Source organism: Notamacropus eugenii, chromosome 4 (genome assembly GCF_028372415.1).
Source record: "Notamacropus eugenii isolate mMacEug1 chromosome 4, mMacEug1.pri_v2, whole genome shotgun sequence".
Classification (NCBI taxonomy): Eukaryota; Metazoa; Chordata; class Mammalia; order Diprotodontia; family Macropodidae; genus Notamacropus; species Notamacropus eugenii.
Window position 1 is genome coordinate 269,165,180 of NC_092875.1, and position 27,613 is coordinate 269,192,792.

General features: G+C 38.2%; 1 protein-coding gene across 4 annotated transcripts in view; it reads right to left on the minus strand.

Moving 5' to 3' along the window:
* PXDNL (peroxidasin like) overlaps window positions 1-27,613 on the minus strand; it is a 522,877-nt gene that overhangs the window by 308,485 nt on the left and 186,779 nt on the right. The gene's annotated exons all lie outside the window — the stretch shown is intronic.

The window sequence follows — 27,613 nt, forward strand, 5'->3', positions numbered from 1 at the left end:
TAATGGCTAATGGTATAAGACTACCAGGATTCCAGTGGTAACCTTCATTTTTCAGCATTGGTTAAGGACCTACTATATGGCAAGGCAAGCTTGCTATGTGCTAGAGATACATCAACAATCCTTGATCCCCAAAGGTCTTCTGTTCTACTGGGGGGATACCACATATACACAGATAAATAAATGCAAAGTGTGACCCTGGGCAAGTCACTTAACACTGTTTGCTTCAGTTTCTCACTATAAAATGAACTGGAGAAGAAAATGGCAGAGCACTCCAGTCTCTTTGCCAAGAAAATCCCCAAAATGGAATCATGAAGAGTCAGACACAACTGGAAAAAACTAAACAATAAAAATGGTCAAAATAGAGAACAGAGACTGATCTGTAATTTCACTAATATAGGAAATTCTCAGATCAACATTTTCTCAGCAACTTATACTCTTAGAGGGAATGTGACTTAGAGGTTAAGTGACCTTCCCAGGGTGTGTCATGCAGTGTGTGTCAGAGCCAGGCCTTCCTGGCTCAGAGTATTGCTCTTTATCCACTAGGACACATACACACACACACACACACACACACACACACATACACACACACACACACACACACACACACACATACACACACACCAAAAATAATATGGTTTGGTATATACATACATAATATTATATATACAAAATTATGCAAAGTAATTTGAAAAGGGAAAGAACATTTAGAACTGAGGGGATCAGTTCAAGAAAAACCTCACATAGAACCTGAGCTGGGTAAAAAGGGCTAGACAGTCTTAGGCAATATGCAACTTTCAATCAAACTCCATTTCACCAGGCTATTTCTTTGACTCATTCTGGAGTTACCAACTTCTATCCCAATTGGATCATGTGAGCCTTGACTATTAAATTGCTGATGTCTACACAACTGGTGTAGAATCTATCTCATTTTTTTTTGTCATATAGCAAATGAAATTTGCAGACTTCTTATAGGAATAGGTGACTGAATCCTCTAGGCACTAAAGCACATATTAGAAATGGCTTCTGCCTTACAGGTGCTTAAATGTTAAGAGAAAAGTTTGAGAGCCGTAGATCAACTCCTGTCTTCTTGCTTGGTTTTTATTCCTCCTTCTTCATTCACTGAAATGCCAAGTCGTTATACCAGCAAAATCAATTGACAAGCATTCCTCAAGATTATTTTTTAAAATAAATTTAGTGTGGAGAGGGCTTTTTCCCCTGGTTTTCATTTTGAATAGTTTCATGGTAATAAAGACTGTTTGATTGTTCCAAGAAAATAATCAGGCACTGCAAATATTTTTTTAAAAAGCTAGCCTTTCCCCTGGAAAATGTATGATGATTTAAAGGAGTATAAAAGAAAGTCAAGAAGATTTAAGGATGTAGTGAAAAGAGTACTGGATTTGGACCTACAGGACCGAAGCTAACATCCTGACTCTACTTACTACCCATGTGAATTTCAGCAAGTCACATAACTTTTATAAATATCAATTCTGTGAACAAATATTTATTAAACTCCTATTCAGCTTCATGACACTGTACTAGAGAAAGAGAAAGACAGGAGCTAAACAACCTCTGTGATCTAAAGGAATATAGATTTTTCTGGGGGATATAACTTTTTCTTAAGTGCTTTGATTAATCTCAAATCTCATCAAAATGGGAATTCCTTCCATTGGTGCAGACTGCAACCCAGCTTCTCATCATATTGATCAATTTGTCCTATGTCAGTTGAGGGGCAGATATGGCTTGAATGAATTTCAAAGGAGTAGAGGTTACTGAGTGATGACTTCAAACAAGGAGGTTAGAAGGGGCAATGGGGAACAAGGAGCATTTCAACTGCTCCACTTCAAGAGGTGAATTGAGGAACGAGTTAAAGTGCAACCAGTATAGGAAAGTGAGGCCAGGGAGTCAGTCATTATGAGAGAGCAAGGTCTCAAGGAGAGCCAGGAGATGGAAGGAGTGAGAAAAAAGACTGTAAGATGAAAGCAAGTTTATTACCTAAGTATCAGGCATTCCTGAGAGCGCAGTAGAAGGGATAGGTAGCCCTGCTGTGGGACATTGGGGTGGAGTAGAGGGTGGGTTTCAGTGGAATGGTAATAAGGAGTCAGGCACTGGCGGACAGAGCTGGCAGGAGATGGAACAGGTGACCTAAAAAGATGGCAAAGCATTTCCCCCCTCAAGTTGTCTAAAGTCTTGTGTAGCTGTAGCATGAAGAGTATGGTTATTCTGTATTAAAAATAATAAGAAAAAATGTAATCAAAGATACATGACCAAATAAAACCTAAGTCAGACATAAAAGTACAATTTGCTTTTCTAAAAGTTGAACCATACTTTACACTAACTAAAGTTCCAAATATAGTTCCAGGTCTGGGCCTTTTCCTTCCCTCTTGTCCTAGAAAACTACAAAGCTCTGTTACTTTCTCAAAGATTTTTACTATCTATTCTATTCTCTCATATTGGTTCAGTGACAAATGTCTTAATAGAATTGTTGAATTCAACATTTAAAATACAAATATCAGATTGCCTCCATCAGTAACAACAGGAAGAATCTAACGTCTCACCCACTTTAAAATGATGTCACTAAATAACTCATATGTAGATGTTAATAATAAAGGTCAACCTTAGTTGCATCTATGTTGTCAAGAGAATAAGGAAAGAAAATCTTTGGGTTTTTAAAACAGCAATAGCAATTTTGGAATGAGTATTTTGAAGAGCAGTAAATAGGAAAATATTATAACAGCTTGTACATAGTTTTTTGTTTTGTTTTCTTTTGTCTTATTTTGCTTTTTGCTAATGGAAATTCCCTATTGTTGGCAATCTAATTTGAAATATTTTCATTTAAAATAACTGAGCATGTCTGATTGACAGTCAAAGGAGAAGACATGAAAATCTGGATGATTCAATATAATTTTTTTTAAATGTCTGTTTCTTAAAACTATAGCTAAAAAGAGCTTACCATTTATTAGGAGTATAAAATTCACAAGGTACCATATTAAAATGGACTTCACAATTTCCAATTTCTGATACTGCCTCTCTCCTCCACCTCCCCTGTTTTAGAAAAAGAGGAAAACTCTTATTTCTTCTCCTTAGGCATTTGATATTTTCAAGATAGAGAGGACCTTAAAGATCTTCAAGAAGAGCCCTTAGTAGGTAGCATGGAATGGAGGAATGGAACACTAACTTTGAAGTTAGAGGACCTAGGTTTAAATCCTAAACATGTGATGTTTAATACCTATAAGACTTTAGTAAATTATTTAACTTTCCTATGCCTCAGTTTCTTCATCTGTAAAATGAGGGGAGATTTGGCTAGATGGTCACTTAAGACTTTTCCATTTGTAGATCAGGGAACCCTCATTTTATACGTGGGAAATTGAGTCTCAGCAAAGTTAAGTGAAAGTTCATACAAGAATTAGAGGTACAGGTGGGATTTGAATCCAAATTCTCTGATCATAAATACAGTGATATCTCTGGTAGTACTATTATTACTCAATTCTTCTCTCCTTTTTTGGTGAACCTCAGATAGAAATATTCTAAAGAGAAATTGTCCTGCTATTCTTTTGCATTTGATGCTCTATGGACAGATAAACAAAATAGCAAGTTCCTGCCTATAATTCTAGCCAACTGATTGCAACTCTTGAGCTAGCCAGTAAATGCTCATCATTTTAACCTGAGTAATATATTGCATATTTTCTATCACTTTGTTGCATAATCTCAAGTCCAGTCTCATTGAAGATAAACTTTTATTTTATTTCTGATCCTTAATCACTATTGAAAACTTCTTCATGGAGCCAAAATAGTGGAGTAAAGGCAGGGACTTGCCTGAGCTCTCCCAAATTCCCTCCGAACAACTTAAATATAGTGCCTCAAAACAAATTGTGAAGCAGCAGGGCCAACAAAAGTCTAGGGTGAAACAATTTTCCAGCCCAAGACAACTTACAAGGTCAGCAGGAAAGGTTGTGCAAGCCTGTTATATATTACTAACAAAGTCTAGAAGTAAGAGATAGAAAGAGAAATTCCACTCACAATAATTGTAGACAATATAAAATACTTAGGAGTCTACCTACCAACACAATGCAGAAACAAAAACACTTTTTACACAAATAAAGTCAGATCCAAACAATTGGAGAAATATTAATTGCTGATGGATAGGCCAAACCAATATATTAAAAATAACAATTCTACTCAAAGTAATATACTTATTCCATGTCATGCCAATCAAACTACACGTAAATTATTTTATAGAGCTAGAAAACATAATAACAAAACTCATCTGGAAGAGCAAAAGGTCAAGACTATCAAGGAAATTAATGAAGAAAAATGAGAAAGAAGGTGCCCTAGCCTTACCAGATCTCAAGCTTTATTTACAAACTGGTAATCATCAAAATAGTCTGATACTGGGTAAGAAATAAAATGGTAGAGTAGTGGAATAGATTAAGTACATGATACAAATTGGAAATGACCATAGTAATCATATATTTGATAAAAGCAAAGATCCAGACTTTTGTGACAAGAACTCACTATTTGACAAAACCTGCTGGTAAAACAGGAAAGCAGTTTGACAGAAAGCAGGTATGGACTCACACCTCATACTGTATACCAAGATAAAGTCAAAATGTGTACATAATTTAGACAAAAAGGGTAATACCATAAGCAAATCAGGGGAACATGGAATAGTTTGCCTGTCAGATTTATGGATAAGGGAAGAATGTATTACCAAACAAGAGACAGACAGCATTACAGGATGTAAAATGGATAATTAAAAAGGTTTTACACAAATAAAACCAATGCAGCCAAGATTAGAAGGAAAGGAGAAAACTGGCAAAAAAAATATTGCAGCAAATTTCACTTATGTAGACCTCAGTTTTCAAATATGAGTCATTCCCCAACTGATAAATGGTCAGAGGATGTAAATGAGCAGTCTTCAAATGAAGATATCAAAGCTATCTCTAGTCATATAAAAAATGCTCTAACTCATTACTGATTAGAAAAATGCAAAGTAAAACAACTCTGAGGTATCACTTCACCCCTATCACATTGGCTAATATGAGAGAAAAGGAAAATGATAAATGTTGGAGGGGGTGGAGAAAAATTGGGACCACGATCACTGTTAGTGGAGTTGTGAACTGATTTAACCACTCTGGAGATCAGTTTGGAACTATGCCCAAAGGGCTATAAAACCATGCCTATCCTTTGATCTGATAATACCACTACTAGGTCTACATCCCAAAGAGATTTTTTTTTAACAAGGTGAGAGGAAGATCTATATGTACAAAAATATTTATAGCAGCTCTTTTTGTAGTGGCAAAGAATTGGAAATTAAAGGGATGCCCATCAGTCTGGGAACTGTTGAACAAGTTGTGGTATGTTGTGATGAAATACTATTGTGCTATAAGAAATGATAAACAGAATACTTTTCAAAAAAATCTAGAAAGACTTACATAACTGATACAAAGTGAGGTAAGCAGAACCAGGAGAACATAATGACCAACAATGATCTAAGACAATTCTGAAGGACTTCTGAAAAAAATACTATCGTCCACCTCCAGAGGCAGAACTGACAGAGTCTGAATGCAGATTGAAGCATATTTTTTTCATTTTATTTTTCTTGTTTTATTTTTCTGGTCTTTTCACTTACAACATGATTAATATGGAAATGTTTTACATGACTACACATATATAACTTATACCAAACTGCGTGCCTTTTCAATGAGGGAGGGAGTACAGAAAAGGAAGGAGAGAATTCGGAACTCAAATGTTTTTTTAAAACATATTAAAAATTGTTTTTACATGTAATTGGAAAAAATAAATCATTAAAAGAATTCAAAAATTCTTTACTATCATGAACACAACTGCATGATTCTGCCACTTCTCTTTCCATTCAATTCAATAAAAATGTATCAAACACCTTTTATTTGCCAGGCACTGTGCTTAAGAGCTGACTATAAACTGAAACCAGCTAAGCGGCACATAGATGGAACAGTGGACTAACAATCACAAAATCCTGAATTCTAATTTGACCATTTAGAATCATCTCCCACAATTCGCTTGTTTTAGTAGCCCAGAGAAGTCAAAAGACTTGCTGAAAGTCAGATAGAACCTGGCATAACCAAGAGTAGAACTCAAATTTTCTGAGTCATAGGAACATGAAAATTTAGGACTGGAAGAAATATTGGATGATATTAAGTCCAACCTCCTCATTTTATAGAAGAGGATACTGAAACCTAATGACTTGTACTAGATGATTCAGCTGAGTGGCAGGACTGAAATTAGAATTTAAATTTTCCTTATTCTTGATTTGATACCCTTTTCAATGAACTTGTTGCCTAATACTCGAGTATACTGAATTCTGTGAAAGTATCATGTCAAAATATGTGTATTTTCTTGGATGGTGTCATTCAAATATTTCTCTCTGTTCACCCAGTCACAATCTTAGTTCAGAATCTCAATTACCTCTTGAAATGTCTTCTAATTAGTTTTCCTGCCCAAGTAGGGCCCTACTCCAGACCATCCTCCACATAGTAGCCAAAGTGATTTTTCCTCACGCTCATAACTGATCATATTGTTCTCCTCTCAGTCAACTCTGATGGCTCCTTACTAAGTATAAATTCCTTTGTTTAGCTTTTATAGCTCTTCACAACCTGGCCCTAGTCTCTTTTCTCAATTCTACTATATGTTATTCCCTTTCTTGTCCTCAGTGGTCCCACTGAATTGACATGTTATTAATTGACATGAATGTAAACATTCCTCATGTGCATCCCTCTGTCTCTCATCTCTGGGCTTCTGAACTGACCATCCCCCATGCCTTGGACTACACTCCTTAGTTCCCTCTGCCTCCCAGAATCCCTCCCTTCCTTAAAGTTAGAGCCTAAGCATACCACTTTTGACATGAAGCCTTTCCTAATATTTCTAACTACTAGGACCCTCCCTCCCTCCCTCACCACATTTTATGTAATAATCTTGTAGATTTTCTCTTTATATTTATTATGTATAACTTGCATATGCCCTTGTCTTGTTCATCAGAATATGAGCTCCTTGAAAATAGGGATTCTTTAATCCTTTTTATTTGTATCCTCAGATAAACCACAGTGTCTGGCATTTAGTAGTTGCTTTATAAATGCTTAAATAGGAACCCTGCCTACTCCTATTGGTGTTACAATAAACTTGGTCATTTGATTGGAAAAGAAATTGCTTAAATAAACAATTCAACATAGATAAGGTCAAGGGGAGTGTAGAAAAAGTAAAGAGAAAGGGGTAGCAGAGAAGTAAAACTTGTGAAGCTGGGAAAAAAAGGGGGTTTCATCTGGGAACTGTGAAATTATGAGGAACGACACAGATAAATACCACCTGCTTTTTAGAAAGAGAGTGCTGGCATTGAAAGGAAAATGGACTTAGCATTAGAAGACCTAGGTTCTACTTTTCCATTAAAGTGTGAGTTCCTTGAGGGCAGGGACCATGTTTTGGCTTATATTTGTATCCTCAGTGCATAGCACGATGCCTGGTATATAGTAAGTGCTTAATAAGTGCTTTCTAGATTGAACGATTAATTCTGGTTCTGCTGATGCTTCTTAGAGGTTCTATTTTCTCATTTGTAAAATTAAGATATGATGCCTATCTTAACTTGGCCTTTATTGTAAAAATACATTGTAAAAATGTTTTATAAATCTTAAAATGTTCTACAAAAGTCTCTTTTCAGGTCTGGCTCTGTCAACTCGCTCTACCAATGCAAAACAGCAAGTCTTCTACCATTTACAGCCTTAGTGAAGTGCTTAGGCCAGTGAGAAGTAAAGTGAGCTGCTCAGGGTTATTCAACTACTATGTGTCAGAGCAAAATTCAAACCTAGTTCTTTCAGACTGGAAGGCTAACTTGCTATATCCACTACTACCTGCTGCCTTTTTCTAGACATGTGAGCTACTATGCTGTTGTTGTCTGGAGTCAGCCTTGCCTCCATGCCCTCCTTAAACTGGGCATTCACCTTGTAAATTAACGAAAATCTCAGTATGAGTAGTTGGACATACTCAAAGCTTGAATTCACGTAGCACTAAATTACACAGCTGTTGGCAATAAATATTTGGACTTTTCAGTTGACAAAAAGAGTGTCAAAGCAGATGAAACACAAATAAAATGTCTATACCAGCTTCTTCTAATTAACTTACAAGCCCAGAAACATTCATCTACACATCTGATCTCATATTTCTGAGTGCCATAAATTTCTTGCACTATAATCCTTTCTTCGAAACAGCAGTACTCAGCAGAACACATGTTTTTGTTTTGCTTTCGGCAAGTTTCAAATACAGGTCACTGCACTGAAAAAAAAAAATCCTGGTTTAAATAATGCCTTTTGAAATGGCCTACCTAGCATTATCACTTGGAGAAAAAGAAATCCAGCAAGGAATAAATCTGGCCTCCTCAGTCTCCTTCTTCCCCTCCCTTTTCCATCCCAATCCCAATTCTTCTGAAGAAAAACTACAGGGGAAGCTTCTATTCAAAGGATTAGCAAACCGTGTCAATGAAAAGTCATTCTCTAAAGGCCTTTAGAAAGAATTTACTTCACTTTGGTATCACCTTCTATAACTTCTTTACCAGGTATAGGCACTCCCACTGAGGCATTATATGAAAAATGGTCCTATGCACACCCAGGTGCTGACTCTCTGTGAGAAGGCTGTCTGAAAATCAGCTGGGTTATCCATAGGCCAGCAGCAGGACTAAACCTATCCAGCAAAAGCAGTAGCAATTACCAAAGGTGGTCTATTGGGGTAAGGGTGTAGGTAGAGTAGGGAGAGATCCCAAAATAGGATTTAACAACAAAGCACAGGACAAAACTGCTTAAAACCTGACAGCAGGTGCTGGGAGTGAAGAAGAAACCAGTTTCCATGGAGTTAGATAACAAAAACCAACAAATAAAAGCAGTAGTGAATAAATCCTTTGAAGCACAGACCAGAAAGATAGAAAGAATGGAAATGCATTCTGAAAAAAGAAAGTTAAAATACCTCTCATCTCCAGTCCAAAGATTCTGTAAATCTGAAAATCCTATTTGCTTTCAAAGAAAAAGGTGAGATAGACCACATCTGTTGATCGACTTAACACATTCAGTTTCCTCCTTCACATTTTCTAATCCCTTGAGGGAGTTGGTAACTTTGGAACTCCTTGTGTGCTTTAGAGAGTTGGGAGGAAGTGAGAAAGTATGATCTTTGGGGACATGGGGCTTTTTGTGACAGGGCTAATTTGCTATGCAGATGACCTCTTTAGCATGGCTTTCTTACAAGGTCAAAATGGCAGAAAGATCTCATGAAGCCACAGAATCAGCATTCTTGGTCACCTATAGTCCAAGTGATTACATAAGTCATTTTTGTCAGCATTTCAGGCAGTTTACTTTCTACACTTGCAGTTCAGTTTTGTGGGATACTTCCTTCTTCATGCAATATCAACCCTGACAAAGGTTTTTCAGAAGCTTGGTGTGAGACCACCTTTACTTACATAAAAGGAAGCACTGGCCATGAGGGTCACTAGATGCAGAGAAGTGAGATGGGGAAAAGAAACACTTTGACAGTATTAATCCCTGAACTGAAAGGAATAGTTATAAAATAATGAGATAATGAGTTCAATCTCTCTCTATGTGTGTGTGTACATACGTATGTATATAAACATAAACATGTACATATTTGTGTGTATGTAAATATATATACATATATGATACATATGCATGCATATATGTATATTTCATTAAGTAAATACCAATGTTGTAATGTAGAATTCAGAGCAACCATTTCCAGTATTTTATAAAATCTCACTAAAATAAGAGAAATTAAAAAGAAAACAGTTTCTCAATCAATTATAAAGAAAAAGCAACAGTCCGCTAGTGCACTCTGTTCCTGAAGTCATTTTAAGCAACACATTATAAACATGCTATTGGACTTTCTTGCCTCTCATTGATTTACTTTCCTGCAAAGTCAAGTGATTACAATAATGGCATTCACTGGGTAATTGTGACAGCTGTATATCTAAAAAGTCTCTGTGTTCACAGTATTAAAGACAGTTCTTCTGACAGGCAGCTAAATAAATTGCTTTACCACCCCTATCGAGGGCAATATCTTGTTCACTTTGGGAAACCGCTGAACAAATAAAAATGAGATTGCTAAATAGCCTCATGGTTTGCCCTTCAGGAGTCTAGTAACAGATAATTTCATGAGTGATCCTCTTTCTGATGGTACTAATATAGTGTGAAATGAAGAAAGTAATACTTTTCTATCTTGCTGACTTTCAATGCAAACATATTTTAGAAGGGAAGGTCTACCAAATATACAGGCAAGCAATCCCTCTAATAGAATAAATGTTAAGTGATTCCCTGCCCCATGTGTGACTTCTATATTAACATTATACAATGACATAGTCTATGCTCCAAAAAGGGTAAGTTCTTTGTAATTTATAGGTTAGGTTTCCACTGTTTTAAATGAACTTGATCATTTTAAGTGGGCTAATCCCAGAAGTTGAGATTTCAATTTTAAGTATCATCAATTGATATTTATTATGCCTATGTGCAAGATGGTAGAGATATGTGTAAGAATAATGAAATTCTTTCCCGAAAGAAGCTTAAATTCTAATTTGGGAAATAACATACACACATGAAAAGATAACTGTGAAATGAAAGTTCCCACATCATTACTGAAAATCACAAGTCCTGCTTTCATTAATGTGAACCATAATGATCTTACATTGCATTTGGCTTTAAACTTTGCAAAACTTTTATTTACATTCTTGTTTCATTCTCACAACAAAGGATGGATGAGGAATTTAAAAATCAGAATTATTAGGAGACTCATTCAAGGTCACACTGCCAGTTAGTAGCAGAACCAAGCTTTGATCTCAGGTCTTCCTTCTCACTCCAGGTCCAACATCAAGCTAACACATACAGAATATTATTCTCTGAAAAGCGTCCATAGCCATCAATAGTAGAATAAAAAAAAAAATTAGGTGTATAAACTGACCCATACTCTCTAAATTTTATGCATGATACATGTGTATGCACGCCTGTGCACATGGGGGGGGGTTGGGGTAGGGTTATGAGGGGTGCGGATGTACACACACACAATGCAAGCTGGCCTGAATCTTGAAGAAGAAGGTTGGCAGACCATATTTCTACACTCTAAGTCATAGAAAATTTTAAGAATAAAAGAGAAGTTTCAAATTGGAAACAAAACAGAGAGAGAGAGAGAGATCAATCCCAACCTGTGTCAAAAGTTGAACAGTAGAAGAGTGTGACAGAGAAGCAAGACTGAGCATCCCTAAGTAGGAAACACAAAGCTTTTTCCCCACAAAAGAAAGCTAGATTGGCTCAGGAAGATACAACTGTTTGTGGTCCAAAGAACAATGCTGTGAACCCACAGGTTAGCACCAGGAGGGAGTTTATCCAATCAGTAATGCATAGAGGAGAAAGAAATGAGTAGCAACATTTCCTGATTTCCAGCAGAGGCAACTATCTATTGATATGACAAGAACAATAGATATGACTGTTGTGTTCCTTTGGCATATATGCAGGACATGACAAAGAGTCTGAGATTTCTCAAACATGATGACCAGTATTCATGCCTAGCTATTCATATGAGGACAAAATATATCGCCAGAAGGAACCAGAAAGTACTTCTTAGGATCATGAAATCCTGGCAAAGAAATTTAAGACCATAGGGACTTAGAGGATGTCTTTTTCACTTGTACTAACTGAAAATAGTGACTTTAGGAATTTTTTTAAAATGCAGGTTTGGGAAATTAACAGCTGATGAAGAAAATAGTGTCTAAGACTAGGATATGAATTTATGAACCATGGCACACATGACACATGTTGGTTTAAAAACTGATGAATACAGGGAATGGTGGAGTTTTGGCCAGGGATGGAGTATATATAATAAAGGATGGTAAAACATATATTTATCTGAAATCCTACACAAGTTTTCAAGGACTTTAAGTTGACTCAGGTCAACTTCATTGCATTTGTTATTCAAATAAACCACTGCCTACTAAAATAGATAAAAGGGGGAAAGAAGCAGCATCATATGTTAATTAGTAAGCTACAACCATGGGAGAAATCTAAGAACCTAAAGCGAGGGAACATGTAGGAAAGCATTTGGGTGAGGACCAAATAGAAGAAGAAACCATCCTCCTCACTCTTACAGAAGCTTAAGCCCTCAATCATTCTCCAGCACATCTACCATCTTCAGTCTCTCTCTATCTACTACCCTCTGCTCCGCTGCCCACGAACATTCCCTGTCTCCTCCAGCCTTACAAAAATTCTTCCCTTGGTCCCAAAAGCTCCTCAAGCCATCATACTACATTTTTCACTAAATTCTTCAATAGAATCAACAATCATTGCTTCCACTTCCTCAAAACCCACACCTCCTCAATTTTCTTACAATCAAGCCTTAAACCCTACAACTAAATAAACAAAGTCTACTACTAAACACACTACTCAAATGCTAAAAAATACTCAAAACCTCTTGAAGTTTTCAATCACCTTTTAAGTATCATAACATGCCTCTTCTCAGTCCTTATCCTACTTGACCTTAGGGCAGTAGTCTTAGATTCCAGAGGCCCTTGTAGTAATGGAAGTATCTGAAAGCCTTGAATTGCCCTTAACAACCTTTCCAGATTTATTAAATTACTCCCCTTCACATACTGTGTAATCCAGCCCATAAAAATTGAGGGCACAGACTCAAGCAACAGGGAAAGAAGCCATAATGTCAGTGGAGAACCCCTCAGCAAGAGCTGAAGATTGCAGGCTGGGATGGACACTGGAGTCTGTAACTGGAGCAAAAGCCAGACTAAGGGTGAAGCAGCTAGATGAGAGAAAGGTTTCAACAAGCCAAGCTTTGACTGGCAGTGTGTTAAGCTCCTCCTGCTTGGGTGGATTTGTTTTTGCTAGCCATCTTCCTTACAGAGGCCATACTGTCGGATAACAAGCTCTACATGGTATAGAGAAAAAGGGCTCAATAAATAAATCCTTGGTGAAATGGACCTTTCCCTATACTAATACTTGTGCTGCAGTATAACATAATTAGATTGTTGTCACTGTTGTGTTTGTCCTTCATCCTCAAAGAGGACAATGACACCAGGGAGATAATGACATGACTTGCAGTTGACTCTGATTTGAATGAGGGAGGCATGTGCAAGGTCACCAACCTCACTTTCTCCTCCTGAGCCATCTGGGTCCAGTGACCAGATATTCATCAGGATGACTGAAGATAACCCAGGATGCAAAGGGAGACCTTGGCCCTTTTAGGCTAAGGTCTTATCAGATTCTCACTTTGAATGAGATATATCCATTCAATGAATAGGCTTCTTTAAGTAGATACTCAAAGGATGGCCCCTTTAATAAAAAAGAAAACATAATTAGATATGAGGCAGCTAAGTGGCACAAAGGACAGAGCACCAGACCTGGAGTAAGGAAATTCACACAGAAGTTCACACTTGGCCTCAGTTACTTACTAGCTATTAAATCTCTGCCTTCATCAGTTTCCTCAACAGTAAAATGGGAAAAATAATAGCACTTACTTCTCTCAGGGCTGTTGTGAGAATCAAATGTCATACTATTTTAAAGCATTTAGCCTAATGCCTGGCACCTAATAGGATATATATATATATACACACACATATATACATACATATATATGCTATGATTATCATACATTAATAGCTCATTTCATAAAGTACTTAAAAGTTTTCAAAGTGCCTTAATTACAAAAGTCCTCTGTAAAATAAGTCATGCAAATATCCTTAAGGCTATTTTACAGATGGGGAAACTGAGGTTCAGATAAATGAAGTGGTTTGTCAAGGATTATGAAGAGAAAAAGTTAAGCAAGGAGTTTATTCTGTTTTGTGTCTACAAGTTCAGTGTTCTTTCTATTACAAAATATTGCCTCTTTAAGAAAATAATCATTCATATTTATATAATACTTTCCTCTCAACTGTTCTGTGATTTAAGCAGTGAAATTACTATCAACTATTTTTTATAGAACAATAAACTATGACCAAGTCATTGATAGTTGGTAAGTGTCAGAACTAAGACTGAAGTATAAATCAGACACTGGCATGGTTGGGAAGGGCCTCAGAGACCATCTAGCCCAGCCTATGCCTAGTAGAAAGTCCCCTGTACAACAGCTCCAACAAGTGATTATCATCAGAAGACTTCTAGGGAAGGAGAGATCCTCCAAAGGTAGCCCAGTTCACTTTTTGATAGCTATAATTGTTATTTACAAGTATTTACTTGTAGTAAGACTCTGGGTGAGGCCTGAGCAGAGCAGACTATGAAAAAAACTAGGACCTCTCTAAATCTTCCTCTTCTTTAGGTACACCATTTCCTCCTAGAGCTACCTTCATCATCTCTATGGCTTCCCTTCAATTCTTGCTTCCTAGGTCTCAATTTCTCCAGACTAAATATCCCACATTCCTTAAGCCAATCCTCATATGCCATAAACTCAAAGGCCTTCCTCACCCTTTCTGTCCTTCTGTGAACATGATCCTCCTAACTGATGGCCTCCCTAAAGTGTGACATTTAGAACTGAACAAAATATTCCAGGTGAAGTAAGGTCAGGGCAGCCTATAGCAGTATTCTGATTTCTCTGGTTCTGGCCACTAGTTCCCTCTTAATGCATTCTAAGATCATATTCATTTTTTGAAAGTTCTTGTTGCACTAAAACTCCCAGTCTTGCAGATGAACTGCTATTTAGTCATGTTTCTCCTACCCTGGTCTTACGAGATTTATTTTGATTTTATTCAAACAAAAGACTTCACATTTATCTTTATTACATTTCATTTTATTCCATAGGCCCAACTTTTGATAAGATTGGAATCTTGTTGGATCCTATCATCCAACGTTATAGCTATCCCCCTGTGTTTTACCTTCTTCTAAGTCAATGATAAAATTTTCAAATAGAACAAGGTCAAGGTGGGATCAAAAAGGATCATATAAGTAGAGTTGAAAAGGCCCTTAAAGGTATTCCAGTTTAACCTCCTCATTTTCCAGATGAGGAAACTAAATTCCAGACAAGTTATGAGGATTACCCAGGGCCACGCAGAAAAGGCAGAAGCTATATTTGAATTATAGGTCTAGAGCTCCAATTTCAGCAATCTTTCCACTGAAAGTCTGTTTTGCCTTCAAGTCAACAAACTTTTTACTTCACCATAAGGTCATAATAGAAAGTAGAAGCTTCTGCTGTAGATAGTACATAGTAACCCTACATTAAGAATAATTCATATAACCAGTGATATTTCCCCTTGTCCTTTCCCTCCGTTGTGTCCAGTTCCAACTCTGACCAAGGAAAACATTCATCCCCCAGTGACTCTTACAGGTCTAGACGAGCCACAGTTACTTCCTGTTACCTTGCTGGAAGATCCACTGCATATGGAGATAACAGTTGGTATTCTCCAGGCCAGGAATAAGTAAGAGCCTGTTTCTAACATTACTGAGCTAAATAAAGTCCCAGGATTTGCCCAGGGTTAGGAAGAAACAGAATGGGCCCCTCATATTAGAAAAACACTCTTGGCTTTGAGTTGGCTAAAGATTCTCAATTATAGACATCAGAGACAGACGCAGGGGAGAAAAAGATGGTTTCCCTCACATCAGCTTGTCACCTTTTAGCACCTCCTTGACATTCACAAGGGCTGCAGTTACCACTGTGATAATTAATAGGGTACCCCAGGTAGTTATTTACTTCCTTTAAAAAAAACAACAAAACAAACACCTTGTTGTGGTTCAGATCTCATATTCTCTGAAAAGAAAAAGTTACAAACAAGTGATCCTCATGATTGAGCAAGAACAGGAAAGCAAATACACATCATGGCTAAAATCAGGTATGTGGCACCCCATGTTTGATCATTCAGATACCTATGTTATTATTGTTTGGAACAAGAACTTCATTATTAGAATCACCCCCTACCTAGGAAAGATCAAAGAGAGTTCAAATTAGTCCAGGGAGTGAGTACTGGGTGATAGCCAGAGCTAAGGAATAATTTCAAATCCCATTAAAAGAAGATCTCAATTAATCAAATTAAAGAACCATTTATATACATTAACAACAAATGCCTTCTTTTCTACCTCCCTATCTCTCTCCTTGCCCGCCTTCCTTGAATCTTTCCTTAAATAAATGTTTGCTGAGCACCTACAATGTTAGATCAAGCTGAACTGACCTTGCTGGTGCTCACAAAAATCAGTGTCCTTTCTCTCTGACTATAATATACTCCAAGCTCTGAACACAGTCCTTTCCCTCCTTCCAAAGCTTAACAGCTTTCATTTCCTTCAAAGATCAGTTCAAGCTTCACCTTCTGCATTAAGCCTCTCCTGATCCCTTCATCTCCTCATGCCTTTACTACCCCCCCCCCAAAAAAAAACTGCCTTGTATTTATTTGGTATGTATTTTATTCATACTATACAGAAGGTCCCAAAAGTCTCCAGGCAGTTTTATGCTATTAAGGCTTAAAACAGCACTGAGACTTGGGGGGACTCTGTGGATAAGCTCAAAGGAGATAAATCATGTAATGTGCTTTGCAAATCTTAAAGTACCATTTAATGTTAGTTCTTCGGCTAGTTATTGGTACATAGTTACTCCACTCTGCATCTCCTGCCCTGCCTAATTTCAACTCCAAGGAACAGGATTCTTTACCCTTATGTCTCCACCCGAAAAGGGTGGAGCTTATCACTTCTAAACTCACCACCCTGCTACTAGCTCAATCCTTGATTGACACCACCTCCCTCAGATCTGGGAATCATCAGTATAGAGAATGGGAACAGAAACCTTGGAAATTAGCAAGATCACCAAGATTGATGATGATGATTGTGATGATGATGATGATGATGATGATGATGATGATGATGATGATGATGACGACGATGATGGTGATGATGATGGTGGTGGTGGTGGTGGTGGTGGTGGTGAGGATGGTGATGAGGATGATGATGATGTTCAGTCATGAGTGACTCTTTGTGACCCCATTGGGGGTTTTCTTGGCAAAGATACTGGAGGGGTTTGCCATTTCCTTCTCCAGTTCATTTTACAAATAAGGAACTGAGGCAAATAGAGTTAAGTGACTTGCCCAGGGTCACACAGCTAGTGAGGGTCTGAAGCCATATTTGAAATCAGGAAAATGAGTCTTCCTGACTCCAAGGCCAGTGCTCCATCTACTGCATCACCTAGCTGCCGCAATCAACAAGATAAATTAGAGCAAAAAAGAGAGGTGGCCTGGGACAGAGCCTTGGGGGACACCTCTGGTGAACGGGTTGAGCTGGATAAGGAACGAACAGAGATCAAAAAGGAGTAGTTGATTAATATTTACCGTATATTGATACAAAGGTTAAGCTTTCTTAATCTTACGTCTATCAGGGATAAGAGACCACCCTCCTTTTCAGGTCATCTGTGATTTGCTAGGTGTTCTGAGTGATGCTAACATAAAAAAGTCATTATTCTCCCTGATTTTGATATTTGAATACGAATATTTCAAAATAAGAGGATGAAAGAACCCCAAGCTTAACTCAATATCAGATTAAGAGTACATTAGAAAATCTAATTCCTGGTTACTGATCTTAGGCAAATCATATCATTTCGGCCTTTTGTTTTTATTCATCTACAAAGTAAGGATAAATTCCAAATGGATAATCTCTAGGATTTTCCACTATCTCCCATCCCCCTTCACACCTTACTGTCCTAGGCTTCCTGTCACTGCTCCCTTTCTCAGTGTCCATGTCCTGCAATCACTAATATCACAGCAGGACTGATAATAAACTTGTGTTTATCAGGAGCTCAGGTCATTTCACATCTCTACTGCCTTTTCTAAAGTGTGATTCTGTTTGTTTGGAAAAGCCTTCACAGCCTGTAAGTGTGAAGGAGAGCTGATGGTATTCACTGCATCTGCAAAGAAAATATTCCACTGGGGCCAGTTTCTACATCTGCAAATGACATGTGTATGATTTTAGATTTTATGCTTAGCCCATAAGCACCATCTGCCCACTTTGGTCTCTTGTCCTTTACATAAGGTCTTACCATGTGGTCTCAATTAAAACAAGCAGAATTGAGTTGGTTTTCTGTTTTTTGTTGTTGCTTAATCATTGTTCCTTGAAACAGATTTTGGATTTTTCAACATTAGAATTATAATTACGTTATCATATAACTATAATATACATTACTGTATAATTATATTACAACTACATTATAATTTATTGGAGTGGCAAGGGATCCAGTATTGTGATTTTATTTTTTCCCCAAGATGGGATTCTTTTAGCATGGAAGGTCTCTTCACTGATGCACATAGGCAACTTGTAATAACTCACAATCTTAAGAGTCTCACCTGGAGGCACTGTGGAGTTATAATTTGTTCTTTGTAGTCACAGGAACTAGTATGTGTCTGAGGCTAAACTTGAACTCTTTTCCAAACTCCAAGGTCAGCTCTTGATGCCTGTCTGACTCTCTTTTTACACATAATAATAATGGTGATAACTCCTTTGTAAATGACCATAGATCGAGAGCAGAAAGTATTCAGAGACCCTCTAGTCTAATCCTTCATTTTGAAAATGTAGAAACTGAAACCCAAGGAAACTTAAGTGATCTCTCCAAGGTTATACAGATAGTAAGTAGAAACAGCAGGATTTGAATTCAGGTAGTCTAATTCCAGAGAAAATGTCTTTTCCACTGTATTGATAGGATTGTATCACTATCTTTCAGGGTTCCCCTTACCATGTGGTAAACTGTGGTTTTTTTTGCTTGTTTTGTTTTCATTTTTCCCTTAAATCCTACAAAGCTGTCCTTGACATCGTTGACCCAGGCAGCCAAGGCTCAAGCCTTGTATCTGATCATGCAGCTTTCTGGTGACCTCTAGCCAGATGTACATGGGTTCCTGATCATGTAAGGGCATAAAAAGGACACTGAGTCAAGGTTCTTCAGACTCGACTAACATCCCAAGCTGGTTCAAGTCATCACACCCTGCCCTGCCAACTAGGCTCCCAAAGGGAGGTGCGGGTGTACCTTTTTTACCAAATATAAGGGCTACTATATAATTATTGAGTGTTTTATGTTAGGATTAAGTAAACTTTCTTTTGTAAACTGTGGAATGAACTATGTCATTTAACCTACACCATGGTGTAGGAGATGGCCTATGGTGTAGTTTCCTCAGTTGAAGACTAGGATGACTTTCCCCCTTTTTGTTAAGTTTCTACATATCAGCTTAAGTCTCAGTAGACCCTGGTAAGTTTTCATTTCCCAAAATCCACATCAGCCTGGGTGGTGCTATTGGAAAGTAGCTGTCATGGTGAGGTAGTGAGATTGTAGTCAGTCCAGGGTACTCAGCCAATGAGGAAACTGATAAGTGGGGGAGGAAGTAGGGGACTTGCTTAGGACTATAAAAATCTGCTTCTCATGGCCAGCACTTCTCTGACTATTGCTACTTGAGTGCTCTGGAAACTGTCCCCTTTTTCTGGAAAAAAAACAAGAAGCCCTTTCTGTACGCCAACCCTGACTCTGGCATCATCTGTGGCGATCATCTGTCCCACACAATGGTATTGATTCCAACCCCAACCTAAATTAACACAGTGTGTGCCTGAGCTAGGCCTGACCCTAATCACTATTCTGTCCTCTTAAGCATTATTCAAAAAATGTTTTCTTTCCAAAACCCCAATGAGAACAGTAGCACAAATGTTAGTACACCAATTTTAAAAAGAGGAAAACTGAGGCTCTGAAACTTTCTAGGCAGCTAAGTAGCACAGGATAGATCGCTGGGCCGAGAATCAGAAAGCTGTGAGTTGAAATGAGGTCTCAGACACTTACTAGCTATGTAACTGTGAACAAAGCATCTAACCTCTGTTTGTCTCAGTTTTTCAACTGTTAAATAAGGATAACAACAGTACCTACTTCCCAGGGCTGTAAGGATCAAATCAGGTAATAAGCGTAAAGGGCTTAGCACAGTGCCGGGAATATAGTAGGTACTTAATAAATGTTTATTCCCTGCCCCTTCCTCCCTTCCTCCCATCCCCCAAGGTCACACAGCTAGTAAGTAGAGGAAGAACTTTAACCCAGGTTCTTTTTAATTCCAGTACAATTCTATTTTCAATATACTGTCCTGCCTCACATCAAATAAAATTATACTCTGACTCTCAAATGAACAGGTAGACAATTATTTCCATTTCTATGATTATATTGTACTTGTATTTGAAAAATCAATGGCTTCATTAAAATTTGAGAACTAAGAAGACTGAATGTGTCTCAAATCTGGTTTAGACAGTGCAAATACATTGCAAGGAGGTGAGAATTTCACTTTAGTAAGTGAGACTTCACCTAGTAGAGACCAACACTCCATCCACACAGACTTTATGCTCTGTCTTCTTTTTTTCCTTCAAAATTAAACTACATGAAGAGAAAGTGAGTAAATAAGCATATAAGTGCTAAATATTGAGAGAGACAAAAGCAAACACAATCTCCGAGCTCAAGGAAGTCACATTCTAATGAGGGGAAGTAACATGCATGCACGAACAGCAAGTTCTTACAAATAAACACAGTAGGAAGAAGGTAACATTGAAAGGGCAGACCCTAGAAATGGTTGCATGGAGGGTGAAGGAAAAACCAAGAAAGGCCTTTCGTAAAAGGTGGTGTTTGGGTTAAACACTGAAGGAAGCTAGTGAAGTTAGGAACAGAAAAACAAAAATATGTATAGCTTCAGTGATCATATCACCTTTAAAGGAATTATCGGAGGGAAAAGAGGCAGAGAGAAAAGAGGAGAGAAGAGCAGAAGGAAAGGGAACACAAGGAGGAGAGGAGACAAAAAGAAAAAAAGGTAAGGTTTCTAAGTCCCCTCAAAGGACTTTTTAAGGGAAAAAATTCATAGACTGGTAATAAGAAATTCAATTCTTCTTTCTAAGAAGGCAAACTGAAGAAAATTGGATTGTAGAGGTAACACCAAGGTACAAACCAGTCTTGTCTCCAGATGGGTCAGGAAACTGCCTCAAGCTTTAAAGAGGAGATTCAACATTTAGCTCACAACCCATCTGGAATCTGGTACAGAAACATTCTCACTCAGTTCCAGATATATCCAGATATAGTCTTAGTTCTTTAATTCCTAAGTGAGGAAATTGAAGTGATTAGGACAGCAAGTGCTGAATTGTGGGAACTGAGTGAACCACAATGACCACATCTTGTGACTTAATTCTGGAGTTATCTCAGTTACCTTTCCATTTAGTTAGGGGGCTAATACAATTTCTGTCTCATGAGAAACATTATTCAACTATGGGAATTGGGAGAAAAATCTTACTGTATTGTTTGAACACAGCCCTGCATGGCTGGGAAGCTGAACCACACTTATCTGCTGCCTGGAGACCCTTAACTAAAGATCTCGTTTAAACTGACAAGAAACTCAGTCAGATCCAGAGACTGATGCAAGGGGTTTTCCCACAATCATACATCTCAAGCAATCCATATGCCATGTCTAAAAACTGACCCCATACTGATCAATTGTTTCCATGTTCCTTTGATTATTTACAGACATTGTCTGTAAATTTTCCTCCTTTTCTGATTTGAAGGAACTGCATCTATCTGTTCACTCTTCCTCTCCCAGCTTTGAAAGCATTTAATCTTTCATCCAAAGAGAAATGAGATTAACTAATGTATTGTTTCCTTTTAATTAACTGGCCTTTTAGATTAATTATTTTTAACTTATTAAAGTCTGTAGCCCTAAGCAGAGGAAGGAGTCAGGTCCCACTTTGTTGGGCAATTGACCTGCATTGCTCAATAAATTGATATACTCAGAAGATCAAACCTTTGTTTCCTCAGTCACTGCATCTTTCCCCTGCTCCATAACAAAAGTAAGAAGGAAATCAGGTTTTTTTCCTGTAGCAACATATCTTTATCATTTTGGTATAAGATTTAATATAAGGTCATAGCATTTTACACCTAGAAGGAATTTCCCAAAGATATAATCCAACTCCTCCCATTTTACAGAAAAGAAAACCAGAGATGTGAAGTGATTGGCCCAAGATCAGAGCCCCTGCAGGCAGCTAGGTGGTACAGTATATGGAGTGCCAGTCCTGAAGTCAGGAAGACTTCTTTTCCTGAGTTCAAATCTGGCTTTAGACACTTACTAGTTATGGGCAAGTCACATAAGCCTTTTTGCCTCAGTTTGCTCAACTATAAAATAAGCTAGAGAAGGAAATGGCAAACCACTACAGTATCTTTGCCAAGTAGCCCCATAATGGATCAAAAAGAATAGGAAATAACTAAAAACTGTAAACTAAACTGCCAAGCATTCAAACTCTACTACAGAGAGTGCAACTCCAATGGGCTGGCCATGTTGTTTGAACGTCAAACACACACTTTACCAAAAAGACCATTTTATGGAAAACTCACACAGGAAAATATTAACATGGTGGTCAGGAAAAGCTATAGAAGGACACTACCAAGGTTTCTCTTAAGAACATTGGGATTGATTGTGTGACATGGGAGACACTGAAAAAGGAACTTCAGGCATGGCATACCCACATCAGAGAAGGTGCTGTGCTCTATTAGCAAAAATAATTGAAATAGCTCAAAAGAAACTCGAAATATGCAAATCTGGAGAATCCACTCCAAATGTTCACAATGGACTATTTGTGCCCGACCTGCAGTACAGCATTCTGAGCTCGTAATGGTTTGATCAGTCACAGGTGGACACTAACTTGACTAACACAGTGAAGTTACATTGGTCCTCTTCAAGAATAAAGAAAAACAGCTGACCATCTTACAGTAGAACTTTGTTCATGGATAAAATTCCTAGGAAAGTTCCTAGGAAATCATAGATCCTTCATTAATGCAGTACCTTATTTTTAATACAGAAGTGGGCATAATTAGGAGTTTGAGTATTTTATTGATATTTCAACAGAAAGTTGTTTTCCTTCAGATTTGTTGTTGTTCAGTCATTTTTTCATTCGTGTTCTTCTCCATTTGGGGTTTTCTTGGCAGAGGTACTGGAGTGATTCGCTGTTTCCTTCTCTGGTTCATTTTACAGACCAGGAAACTGAAGCAAACAGAGCTAAATGACTTGCCCTGGGTCACACAGCCAGTAAGTGTCTGAGGTCAAATCTGAACTCAGGTTTTCCTGACTATGGGTCCTGTACTCCATTCACTATGTCACCTAGCTGCCCCTCCTTTAGATACATAATTTCAAAGGGTTTACTGAATTAACTGTTATTTGATATCCCATTTCATTTTTCCTGTCAAAACATATCAATTGTTCTATAATGGAAAAAAACTGTATTAACTTAGCAAAAATCTGTTTTACTGCAAACTTTTTGAGAATGCATTTGGTTTTTTTTTAATTAATGTTGCCTGAATATCTAAACCCCATATATTGAATAAAATGACAAAGCAAAAAGTCCACACATGCTATCCATTTATTCTTACCTAATTTTTAGAAATTTTCCCTAGTACTAACTTATATGTAATGTGTGTGTTCACCCTTCATTGCCAAAGAAGACTATGCCATCAGAGAAATGATGACATGACTTGCACTTGACTTTGTTTTGAATGAGGGAGGGCTGTGCAGGTCACCAGCCTCACTTCTCCTCCAGAGCCATCTGAATCTGGAGATGACCCAGGATGAGGCAATTGGGGTTAAGTGGCTTACCCAAGGTCACACAGTGAGTATCAAGTGTCTGAGGTGAGATTTGAACTCAGATACTCCTGCACTGGTGCTCTATCCACTGCACCACCTAGCTGCCCCTGACTATTTTGTAAATAAAGGGAGAGAGGATGTGAGAGAGACAGAGAGAAAGAGCATGCATACTTTAGAAATCATACTTTTGCCTTGGAAAAAGGTTCTGACATGCATCTAGCATATATTAAGAATAACTTAAGTAGTTGTATGTATGAGGATAGTTTTTCTTATCACCATGCATATCTAAATGGACCATTTTCAAGGTCATTCACAAGAGTCTTCCATATTCATTGTGATATATACCATTTCAGGAAACCCAGATTCTGACCTCCTAAAAGCATATTCCTTTTCAGCAACAATCACTGTTTTCAATTCCCTCAACAGAGGCTTCCTCCCTCATGTGCCCTGACAATGTTTAATGTCATTCATTCTGTAAAAATGGACCTTTTGAGCTAAAGGGAAAGAGGGGAGCTTCTGTGGCTGGTCTACTTAAACCAAAATATAATAAATTCTTAGTTATTTTTCAGGTTTCAAATTCCTATGACTATTTCAAAGATGAAGTAGTTTCTATTTCTGAAAACTACTCTGATGCCTCTCTGTGGCATGGAGGTGAACTTTCAGGTGCTGAGGATTGGGAAGTATAAGCTCTGGAAGTGTTTATAAAATTAAAAAGACCTTAAGTAAAGACTGAGAAATGGGGATAGTTTCTGTTATGCTGCTATGGAGAGATGTTCATCAGCTGACCACTAGCTAATAGAAGGCTTTTTTAGGCTACAGCACCTCAATCAAATGTCTACTAAGGCAAAGAGATTTGTAACCCTCATCCAGAATGGGCATAAGCAGCTCAAAGAGGTCACAGGTTCTTCAAAGTAGAAAAGTTAGTTATTTTTAACCAAATATATCACTACTTTTCATTCACTTGTGATATGTCATAATTTTTCCTTGCCAGCGTACTGGTATGATACCTAAATGGTCAGCTAGGTAGCACAGTGAATAGAGGGCAAGGAGAGAGTCAAGAAGACCTGAGTTCAAATCTGGCCTTGGACACTTACTAGCTGTGTGACCCTAGGCAAGTCATTTAGCCTTCTTTGCATCCGTTTCCTCATCTGTAAAATAAGCTAGAAAAGGAAATGACAAACCACTCAAGTTATCTTTGCCAAGAAAACCCCAAATGAGGCCATGAAAAGTCAGACATGACTAAAACAAATGAACAACAAGAAATGGTATGCAAAATAATTACAATGGGAAAGCAACATCAAAGACAGTTTGATTGCAAAGTTATACTGCCACTTAGAACAAGCTTTCTTAATGTCTTCTGTGCCATGAACCCCTTTAGCAGTCTGGCCTTAAGACCCTCATCATGGCTTTCAGGTAGTTCCATAATTTTTACATTGTCTCTCCTGGATCTATTTTCCAGGTCAGTTGTTTTTCCAATGAGATATTTCACATTATCTTCCATTTTTTCATTCTTTTGGTTTTGTTTTGTGATTTCTTGGTTTCTCATAAAGTCATTAGCCTCCATCTGTTCCATTCTCATTTTGAAAGAACTATTTTCTTCAGTGAGCTTTTGAATCTCCTTTTCCATTTGGCTAATTCTGCTTTTGAAAGCATTCTTCTCCTCATTGGCTTCTTGAACCTCTTTTGCCAATTGAGTTAGCCTATTTTTCAAAGTGTTATTTTCTTCAGCATTTTTTTGGGTCTCCTTTAGCAGGGTGTTTACTTGTTTTTCATACTTCACTTGCATGTCTCTCATTTCTCTTCCCAGTTTTTCCTCCACCTCTCTAACTTGATTTTCAAAATCCTTTTTGAGCTCTTCCATGGCCTGAGCCCATTGAGTGGGCTGGGATACAGAAGCCTTGACTTCTGTGTCTTTCCCTGATGGTAAGCATTGTTCTTCCTCATCAGAAAGGAAGGGAGGAAATACCTGTTCACCAAGAAAGTAACCTTCTATAGTCTTATTTTTTTTCCCTTTTCTGGGCATTTTCCCAGCCAGTGACTTGACTTCTGAGTATTCTCTTCACACCCACTTTGCCTCCAGATGCTCTCAGCCAGCGCTTGGGGTCTGAGATTCAAATGCTGCCTCCCAGCCTCAGGGCTTCAGCAGGGGCAGGGCTGCTATTCAGTGTGAGATCAAGTTCAGGTGCTCAGGTGGGGGCAGGGCCACCTCACGGGCTCAGTTCCCTCAGGGGGTTTATGCACAGACCTTCAACAATGGATCCAGGCTCCTGCCTGCTTGGGCAGCCCTGGTCTGCTCCTGCCTCCGCTGCCGCCTCCCGAGGGGGCCTGAGTTATGGGGGCACCCCACTCCCCTCTGGACCCGCCAAAGAGACCCTCTCACAGACCCTTGTCACCTGTGGGTGGAGGGACCCGCGCGGCTGCTGGAGATTCTGTCCCTGAAGCCTGCTTGGATCCACTCCTCTTGGTGCCACGTGGCCGAGGCAGGGCTGGGCTGGGCTCCGTGTCCGCAGCTTGAAGGACCTTTTGCAAGAGGTTTTCAGGTTGTCTGGAACAGAAATCTCGTCCGCTCTGTTGTTCTGTGGCTTCTGCTGCTCCAGAATTTGTTGATAGTTCTTTTTTACAGATATTTTATGGGCTGTGGGTTCGGAGCTAGTGTATGTGTGTGTTTCTACTCCGCCATCTTGGCTCCGCCCCCCAAGACCCTCATCAAATACTGTTTTAAATGCATAAAATAAAATATATAGGGTTACAAAGGGAAGCAATTATTTTGAAATAGAGTTCACAAACGTTAAAAACAAACAAAAAAAAAGGTAATAGATCCTAGGGTAAAACCCTATGTCCTGTATGAGCTATATTTTTTCTTTCTTTGTCTTTTGACTTTAGAGAATAGTTTCCCTGCTCCTATAATGGAGATAAGAGAACCATAACAGAATTTATAATCCTAAAAGATTAAAGATGTAAGGGACATTTGAGATCATCTAATTGATCTTCTTTATTTTCAAAATGAGGAAACTGAGGCCAAGATAATAGAAGGTAACAGAGAGTCATGAAGCCTACCTGGGACCCTAACTTACAATGAAAAGACTAAAATCACAGTCCAAAATCTCAGTGGTTTCTAGATAGCTTCCATCAGGTATAAACAGTCACTTCACTTCAGTTTCCTCCCCTATAAAATGAAAGGCTGGACCAAACTAAAACCCATTTTAGTTCTTTGTTTCCCTCCTGGAGTTTAACCTACTGAAGCGTTTTATGGGCCACCCCTTCAAGATGCCAAGCATTGCTGGCCTAGAAGATGAAACATTTACCCTGCACTCCGCCTCCATAAGGACTCTTTCCTACCACTAAAAAAAAACAACAAAAACAAAAAATCTATTTCCTGGAGCAAGGTAGCTAACAAAGACATACAAGTTTCTAAATAGTTTATAAACAAACAAACTACTAATTATTAAACAAATAAGCTTCAAGAATTAAGCAATTAATCTTTGTCCTCTGTGTTTTTCATTCAAGGGGTATCTAGGTATCTGAGAAACAAAAAAGACTAAGTAGTATACTAAATCAGTCAATAGTTCAGAAGGTGACCCAATTAGTCTCCTCATTCCCAGGAAGCAAAAGCAAACACTGGTTTTCAGAGTCAGGAAATCCAGACCTTTGTCACGTACTATTTCACTATCCCTCAATTTCCAGCCAAGGTACAATGTAATGAGAGGTAACACAAACTTCACACTCCCAAATCAGGGAGTGTGACAAGATCAGGTAGTGCTGCAAAAGATGAAAATGATGGGAAGTTTCCTTATTCCAACTCTACCTCCTGCTCCTTCAGGTTTCACGCAATTTCTGGTTTTCCATTTTTGAGTTTCAAGAGCCCTAAATGAAATGATGGGGAGATCGGCTACCTGGTGAATGAGAAAAAGAAAACGTGGTTTTCTCTCATGTCTGCCTCCTGGCATCCTCTCATCTAGACCTTACCTCAGACTGATGACTCAGAAATATGCTTCCTGAGAAAATTGG